Raw genomic sequence first — 9,460 nt, forward strand, 5'->3', positions numbered from 1 at the left:
GAAAAAAAGCAGAATATATCCAAATCATTGTCATCAAAATGCTCCACACTACAAAAACAGTGTTAGGGATGGGCAAGAAATAGCCCTCAGACAAGTTACAACCTTGTTTAGCTTCTAAAGGATCAGCGTTCAGGCCTGTTTGGGCAGCCAGCAGTTTAATCTGAAAACTACTAACATACAGAGAATTTAAAAGAAAGGGCTTGTATAACATGTCAGCCACCTGGAAAAGCGGGTCTAAGGATAGAGGGTGCTGCTGGAGCTTGTAACACCCTCAAGGCTAATTTGTGATTTTGCATCTTAGGCTATATAAATAAAACTGACTTTGACAAGCTGAGCGGCTGCCTGTTGTGGTCAAGATATTGGTTGTTATGGCAAGTAAGTAATGGGATTATACAGTCCAGCAGTCATTGGGGCAAAAGGTCAACAAACAGGGCGCAGAAATCTAAGGATGCTTTCGTGGGAAGTATGTAGGCAGTGCTGGAGGGGAGCTCTGTGCAGACCTGTCCTGGTTGTTGCTCTGAACCTGATCATGATTTTTCGTCACACTTTTCTGTGTGAACGTACACCTCCCCCTCACCGCTGCCAACACAGAGGTGCACAGAGGAACCACCATGACAAACTAAAGCTGTATATAATCTGGGCAGGGGCTGTATTTTGGCCTTTTATGCTGCTGTAGTTCAGCAGTCAACATGCACTGTGGCGGCAGAAGTCATAAGACAAAAAGTGGGATGTACCTGAAGATTTTCTACCTTTCTGTGCACAAATGACCAAATCCTGTAGAGAGTGGGTGTGTTCGTTTGTCAGGCTGGGAAACACCTTCCTTATTCACTTCTCTGGCTTTTTAAAGAGCAATCCATTTTAGTTTATATATCAGCTTTCAGGTAAAAAACGTTGGTGACCTGAAGCCCAGAGATTTCTTCTGCTTGTAAATCATGTTAGAAAGCTGAATTTTCAGTTTTTAAGAGCTGCTCTGCTGTACTTTATGTCAAGCTGAGCTGATGCACGTGACTGATTTCGATTTCCCCTCAGTCCCTGATGTTCATTTTGATCACAGCAGCCTGCAGACTTAAATCCATGTGCGAAACTAAGGCACTGCTTCATTTCACAGGTCCCTTAATTTATACAGACTTTCTAGAAATGATAGAAGTAATTTGCTTGTAACGAACTTTTAATTCTTTAGACATTTCCTTGAAAAGGCAAGACTGTTTTCTATTAATCATACACAGTATGAATTATAAATGAAGTGAAGATAGTTAATAGAGTTGGTTGGAGTCCATTAGCAGCCATTAATATCACATCAACTCAAGCATCTAAGTTTAGTATGTTTATGTTTGAATTCTTTAATGACCAAGTTGTTGCATCCACCTGGATCTTTCTCCACTTCTCTTATCTTTATCTTACCAAAGCAACAGCTTACGAACTGAAAACTGCAGTATATTTTAAAATGTTGCCCTTATATCTAACGACATCTATGTGGCAGCTTTGGGTGATGTTTGTGTACAAATTAAGATTTTACAAGCCGCTAATAAAATGTGCAGTAATGCTAATAAGTACACTAGCCAACAATATTTAATGTAATTAATCAAATATTAATATTTAGGCAGTAGTAATCCAGGAATATGTTTCAGTTGAGAATGTGTTGTTTAAAGTAGAAGTATTCAGACTTTAACTGAAGTTAAAATAGCAATGTTGTCCTGCAAGTTTAAAAAAAAAAAAAAAAAAACCTGTTTTAAGCTCCAACTTAAGTAAAAGTACATAAGTATTGTCAGTTAAATTAAACAAAACAAGTGTGCTTGTTCCATTTACTTTTTTTTCCCTCCTGTGACCAATATTCAGTATTTTTTATCTTTTACAATATTGGTAGGACTGCAACTAATGATCAATTTATGATCAATTAACTGACAGATTAATCATAATTGTTTATTGTGGGGACTATAAAAGACCCTAAATAGTGGAAAATTAGAATTTCCTGCAGCCAAACTCATGTCTTCAAATATTTTGCTTTATCTGACCAAGTTAAAGACACTAGACTATCTCTACTGTACTTGACTGTCACATAGGACAAAGCAAACCATCTATGAAACTACTTTGAAATGCTCATTTATATAGTTGCTAGTGTATTTTCTGGTGATCATGTAACTGAGCTGTGTTTCCAGCTTTAGTCATTTCATTGTTAATGCAAATGTACCACTAGACATTACACTGTTTTGTTTTTAAAACAGAGTCAGGAGTTTAGTGTGGTGATTCACAGTCTCCAAAGGGTCACAAGATAAATCTGAGGGATTGTGAGATGATTAACCTCATGACAAGCAGTGCTCCACCAGTGGGTTTGACCATTACAAAGTTATGATGTGAGTGACAAACTGGTTAGGCTGCTTTCAGTGTAATCAGCGTTCAAGATTAATGAAGCATTGAAACAAGCCAATATCAGTCATATCAGTCAATGAGGAATAAGATGATATGAGGAGAAGTGATAAAAGACAGAAGAAAGAAAACTAAAGGTCAGATCAGATCATTTGGAGATTTGGAGATTTGATGTCATCTTTGCTGGTTTGCAAAACGCTAGATAATTCTAACTTATTGGAACTCAAACAGTTATTAAATTATTGAATACATGAAATGATTTAATAAATCCTGAGATGATTAACAATTTGTTGTATTACATAAGTTTATTGTTTGTCACCTTCTTGTATGTTTTTTCATGTAAAGTCTTAACCTGAAAAGTAACTATTAGCTTTAAATACCTGTATTTACAATATTCTATATAGATAGAAATGCAGTACAATGTAAAAAAAAATAAAATAAATAAATAGTACATGCTGTAAAGTAGCATAACGTGGAAATACTTAAGAATACTGTAAGTACCTGTAAAGTGTGCAAAAGTGCAGTACTTGAGTAAATATACTCGGTTACTTTTACCATTGCTAATGTAAAAATAACGGACTATTACATATCAAACCTCTATGTATAAAACCAAAAGTTTTCCAGTGCATATGACAGGTTTATGGTACCTCTGTCCATCTGAAGCTTCTACTTGAGTCAGATGTGGAACACTTTGTCAGGAAGTGCCATCTGCTCTGTCTCTTCCAGAAGCTTTCCAAAGAATAAACAGTTACATACCGGCGTTTCTCTGGAAGATGCTGGGGAATTTTCCAGGGAATTTCAGGAAAATGCCATTAACCGAGGTAATTGACCGTAATGTTTTCTTAAACGTTATGTGGCTTTTTATTTTTTTTTTTTTTTGGCCTTACTTGTCATAAGCGGTCTTGTGGCGCCCTCTTGTGCTCCAACTTCAAAATGGCAGATGCTGCCATCTACAGTGTCTGCAACTACATGTAAGTCCCGCCCACAAGGCCACAACCTATTGGTTAGCACCTTAAATACAAGCACTTGATTGGTCAGAATGTGCTGCTCGTCAGCGCTCCCGGAACAGGATGTACACATGCCGACAAGGGTATTTGTGTAACTCGTTCGTCCTCCATCCAGCCAGCAGTAAGTACTAACCTGCACATGAATTATTGTTCATTTGAGTGAAGAGGGCAAGGAAGGAAACACAGTGTAACGCTTTTATTTAAACTGCCCGCAGTAATGCCGACGTCTCCTGTGAAGACGAAGATCCCCGGCACCAGCTTCGGTCATATGGTCGTCGAGGTGTCGGTAAGAACACGTTCTGATCCAGGCAGGTCAAGTCTGCAAAGACAGGCTGATCGAAAGCATGCCAAAACAAAAGGAGGGGACTGTTTAGTAGAGTTAAATTCACGTGACTAAAAAGACAAAATTCCCTAGGTTTCTAGCATTCTTATAGTATTAACATTACAATTTACATACAGTGTCATTGCAAACAGGCTGTACTACCTCTTTTCCTGTGTTTACATCGTACCTTCTGATGGATGTGCACATTCATTGGAAATTATTTTATTAGTTTAAAAAAATTATGTCTTTTTTTTCTTTGGGCTTTATCACATTATAAGAGAAATGCTGAGGCGGTGCAATCAGAAGCAGGTAAACAAACAATTAAATGAATAAATGCAACAAAAACATAGGCTGAATTGAACAGATGGATGGGCTCACACTTTGATTCTAAAAAAGTGAAGTCAAAGCAGAATTGCCTTCAACCTGCATTCTTCCAAACATCCAGCAGGGGGCGACTTCTCTGCTTGCAAAAAAGACACCAGGTTGTGCAAAAGTCGATTTGAAAGTTACTCGACTTCTCACTTGATTTGTTACCTCAGTAATAACTTTGTTTTCCAGTGAGTTTATGGGCTCCATCACTAGTTTAAAGTCTTCTTCAATACACCATGATGTTTATTTGTAAATTAAGGTTCCATTTACAGTACAGTAGTCACTAAAGTAGGGTCTGTTTCATGACAAGGCTCTGTTGTGCTACCGTGTCAGTGAGATCCACCACTTGCTTGTTGGTTTTGAAAGACCAAGATGGTGACGGGCAAATTACAAACTCAGGGTTTTCAAACTTTACTCCACAAACCAATGGGTGACTTCATGGCAGTTACATCTGTCTTTTATATGGAGTCTATGAACACGATGAGAACTCAGGACCGTCAAGTTTTATATTGTGTTCAAGCAATACTTAATACACAGTCTGATTAGTGCATTTTGCAAATAGTGCAATATTCATCATAATAATGAAATATCGATTGTTGGATGAGGACTAAGTGAGACTTGCTTCAGTATGAATATTAAATGTGCAATACCTTTGTTTGCTTTTCAAATTAAAAAATAAATTAAAAATTCGGTCCCTGTAAGGAAAGTTGTGGGTGGAACGTAGCGCCTAATCATCACCCTGATCATGTGTAAAGATATATTTGATCACTTTAATTACCTTAAGAATACAACCTGGATGATACTCTCTGCATCTGTCAAGCTGCGATAGTAAACCCATGAAGTTTTAGGACTTACAGGAAATGTTGTTTGTTAAAGGAACATTAAAAAAATAACAAAAATATTTCCAAAAAGAACGATCATCTTTAGCAAAGAATATGACGTGAGCCACATGACCTACTGTTACAGGTTGAAGTTTTAGTGATCAGCATTATTACAAATGTCAGTTGGGTTTTGAATGAATTAATGTTTATAACTGTGCGAACCTGGAAGTCGCAGTTTTTCTTGGACTTTCTACACCTCGGGCAGTCAGACAGAGGCGACAGACATGGGCTGGACTAAATTTAGTTTATGTATACGACAGAAATAAGTACATCTCTGTGCAATATCAATTGAATGTCAAATGATTAAAAATTTAAGCATCTTTCAGTAAGTGAATTATTTCTAAGTTGACAAGTAGAGTTTTTCTTTTCAGAAACATTATACAACATAGTTTAGACAGACTATACTGGAAATACAGGCTTTAAACTACAAACACAATGCAGCAAAAGTGAATCCAGCTGTGATCACTGACATACAAGTTTTAAAAAAAAACTGTGGTCACCGGGAAAAAAAAAACCCTAAGCAACCTGTGATTTCCTGTTAGTCTGATAGCGTGAACATTCTTTCAAAAAGACTTGTAAACACCAGAACCTTCTCAGCTTTTGACCCATGAGCTGTGTCTATTTGCATGTGTGTATCATGATTCCACATGGAAAGGTATTGCTAGTGTACTTTTAAAAATCTGATTGTGAGACTTTACAGAAAGATTAGTGACTAACTAAAAATCAGTGGAAACACAGTTGCAGCAGTAATCAGGAGGTATAGAGGGAGCCATAGTACCACTAATCAGAGGACAATGTAGCTCTGAAAAACAGACAAGCAAGTTCTTCAAACTTCACAAAGGGGTTCTGTGGAATGTAAAGTTTTTATGACAGCCTCGACAGTGTGACGACTATCACATAACATCAACTTCTATGGAAAAAAAAAAAACACCCTTGCTTGCACAAAATTGCAAGATGAAGCTTCGTTAAAAGACGTGAAAAAAGGCCTGACAAATATTCTTTCTTCCTTCTAAAGTAAAGTTGTTTGGCATGTTTGTTGTGAACCTGGTCAGGACTACCACAGTGACTGCATAGTCCTGACAGTGACACACAGAGGTGGCTGCATTAGTGCAAAAGGTGTTGACATTTATAAATGGCATCGTAAATGTCTGCAGATATACCAAAATATTGGCTGACAAGATGACAGAAGTTTGGCAGAAGAGGAGTATTCCAATATTATAACAATTCAAAGAACACTGCCAAAATCACACAAAAGTTTCGAAAGAATAGAAAAGTGAAAACTGTTGGTGGTCAAATATGTTTCCTGACTTGAATCCAATAAAACACCTTTAAGGTATTTCAAAGAGAGAAAGCGGAAAAGAGCCGCTAAAAGGAATAGTCTCTGAAGAATGACAGAACATCTACACAGAAATTAGGTGTCCTCCATGCCGAGCCTGACTGAGTCTGCCAGCAAATGTACAGGTAGACATCTAAAGTAGTGAAGGAATAAATGATTTAGGTCTCAGTTAAAAGATGAATTACTGAATTTTGTTGCATTGAATTCCTTTTGTGGAGCCTGTATTTTTAATACATTTTGGATGTCGTCAGTTACTTTTTAATTTTACACCAGAGCAATTATCTTAGTGTTTATCTCAGAAGTCATCTGATAACTCAATGATAGACCTTTGGATCATGTACACATGATAAATGATTTTGCATCTGGGTGTAGTCACTTCTGTTGTAAACTGTATTTACTGTTGGAAAATTCCAGTGTCTTAAATGGGTTATGGCAACAAGAAACTCTGTGATTATATGTTTAGCACATAAAAAGTAAGTGTTTGCTCTGAAGCCACTTTCATTTAAGTGGGGTATGGATTATAATAGAGCCATTCTTGATACATTCCTAATTAAATCAGGAATAAACTTGAGCACAGGTGCCATTTGTAAGAGATTTTAAAAGCCGGCCTCCGGTCCATCATGCGCCAGCCAACTATGTGGTTTAATGTTACTAAATCTGTATTAGGATTTAAGAAAAAAAAAAAGGATTTCCTCTCTTCTCTGCTAATAGTAGCAGCAGAAGAATCAGCATTACCGAGCACAGCACCACTGTCAGCTCTGTGCTGCTGCTTTGTCTCTCCTCGCCTCTGGCACACTTCATGTAAGTCGATTGTTCACAATGGAAACTGTTTCCTTCTTCACATGAATTTTCACATTTCCCCTTTGTTTACTGTAAACCAGATATTCTAGACCAGTGCTTCGCGGAATTCAGTGCAACTGAATTAAACAAGACGCTGCAAGAGGTCGACGGTTTCATTTTCAAAGTGCACATTTATTTATTTGTTTTAGAAATTTGAGCGGAGAGACTGAGCTCGGCACAAAAAGTGTTTTACACTTTGGCATGAAACAAACTCTCCTCATCTGACTCTCAGTAAGAATAAATGTACTCTCCAAATACGGAACCATTAGTTTACAAATAAAGCTGCAGCTCGATAACACTTAGCTTAGCACAAGAACTAGTCATTTTTATGCTATGTTTTTGTCCTTAGACATTAACAAAACAAGATATAAGTGTTAATAATTGAGCTTCGGTGGTGCAAAGAGGCAGAATATTTATGTGAAAACCAAGCATGCTGTTTCGTCCTCTTTTCAGTGTTTGTGCTAAGCTTAGCTAGCTATGTCCTGGTGCTAGCTTTGGATTTACTGTACAAACACTGAGTGGTTAAAGCTTTGAATACAGATGGATGAAAACTTCACCGCAGAATTCGGAGGCTAAATTTATCCGTTTTTACCTTCCAGTTCAGGGTATATACCTATTTCGCATTACAAACATTATATGGTGAGAAATTTAAGTTGTCCTGCCAAGTGTGAAACCAGTTTTGTGAAATACTTTGCTAACTATTATGCGAACACGATGTACGTTAGACAGATGGGTTAAGCTAGCTGCACTAGTTCTTTTTAATTACACATTTACAAAGAAATTGACTGTTACACAGTTAGGCAACAGAATAGCCTGTTAGCTGGTTAGCAATTTTTTTCTTCCAGTGTCTTGGCACACGGTGTAGTCTCTCTGAAATCCAGTGCAGACATTGAAAATTGTCTCTGCAAATTCTGAGATAGTGTTCGGCAAACACATTCAAGACCACAAACGTTCCCAGCGAAACAAATGGAGCTCCGGTTGACTCACTAATGTACACAGACCCATGTGGGAACGAGCTCCACATATTCACACATGCAAACTACTGAGCATGTGCACGTACACCCTCGTTGCATGCTCGCAATCTGTGCAAACTCAGGGAGACAAAAAAACGATGCACATTCGCAGATGCGGAAAGTATATTTTAAACTCATAAGCTTTACTTGTTATTGTATAACATTGTGTTATTTGACATTTTAATGACTTCATTTATCTGCAGAAAATTTATCTTATTTGCAAGTTTTCAGGCATTTACATGTTGATTTATTTTAATAAATCCGTTTAACACACTGTTGTAATGCCCTTTATACGCTAGAATATCTCTTTGTTGTTTGTTTTTCTTTCTTTTCCGTTCTCTTTGCTTTTGGTATTTGACTCATTGAAACAGAGGGCTGCCTTTGAATGGTGTCTGGAGTGTAAATAAAGGTTAAATGAATTCTTTGTTATCTTCCTGCTGCACGTCATGTTTCAGCTTGACAAAGGCAGAAACACATTTACCTACAGAAATGTAATGAGCTCATGTTGATACACGAGTGTTGTACTTGTGGTGTATTTCTGTGGCAGTTGGAGGATTGAGATATTCTGACAATCATCTGAGCGTGTACATTTTTAAAAAAACAACTTCAAAATCTTGAAGCAGAGTTTCAGCTTTGAGCTTTTATCCATCAAGGGACAGAAAGCCGGTGGACTGAGAACTGTGCTGCCACCAGGTTCAGGCTGATGAATAATTCAGTTTAATCTAATTCAGATGGTATGAATGTGATTCACATGACCACAAACCAGTTTGTCATCCCAGTGTAGCCTCGTCATGCTTATCAGCAAGTTTCAACATGAATAAGTATTCATTTCAAAGCCTATCTGTCACTGTTGCTCAAGTATTGTTATGTAGCTTTCAGGTTTTTTTTTTTTTTGGCTGTTGTTTTTTAAATCTCTCAGTTGTTTGGAGCCTGCTTATTAAAAAACACAGAATAGGTGGTTATCCTAATTAGAGCAAACAACACTGTAATCAGGTTATTGAGGTGGTTGTTAAACTGAGCACATGTTCCCATCAGTTAACGAGTTGCTTTCACATTCATTTTGACAAGAACAAAAGCTTTGCATAACTCTCTGGTTATCTGATACGGGTTGGCTGCGATGTTTATTGACGCTGTCGCTGGTGTTGGGGCTTACTGTTGAGTGTTCACTGGTTTTTATGGGACGGTTTGTGTTTTCATTCATGACTATAGTTTACTTCATATGCCTTTCAATTCACATTGAGTTTCTTTGCACTGCAGTGTGGTTTGTGGGATTTGGTATTGAATATGTCAAAACTATGAAGAAGTCTGACTGTAGTGCTTCCTCTTAC

Source organism: Stegastes partitus, unplaced genomic scaffold, assembly GCF_000690725.1.
Source record: "Stegastes partitus isolate 25-593 unplaced genomic scaffold, Stegastes_partitus-1.0.2 Scaffold357, whole genome shotgun sequence".
NCBI classification, from domain to species: Eukaryota; Metazoa; Chordata; class Actinopteri; family Pomacentridae; genus Stegastes; species Stegastes partitus.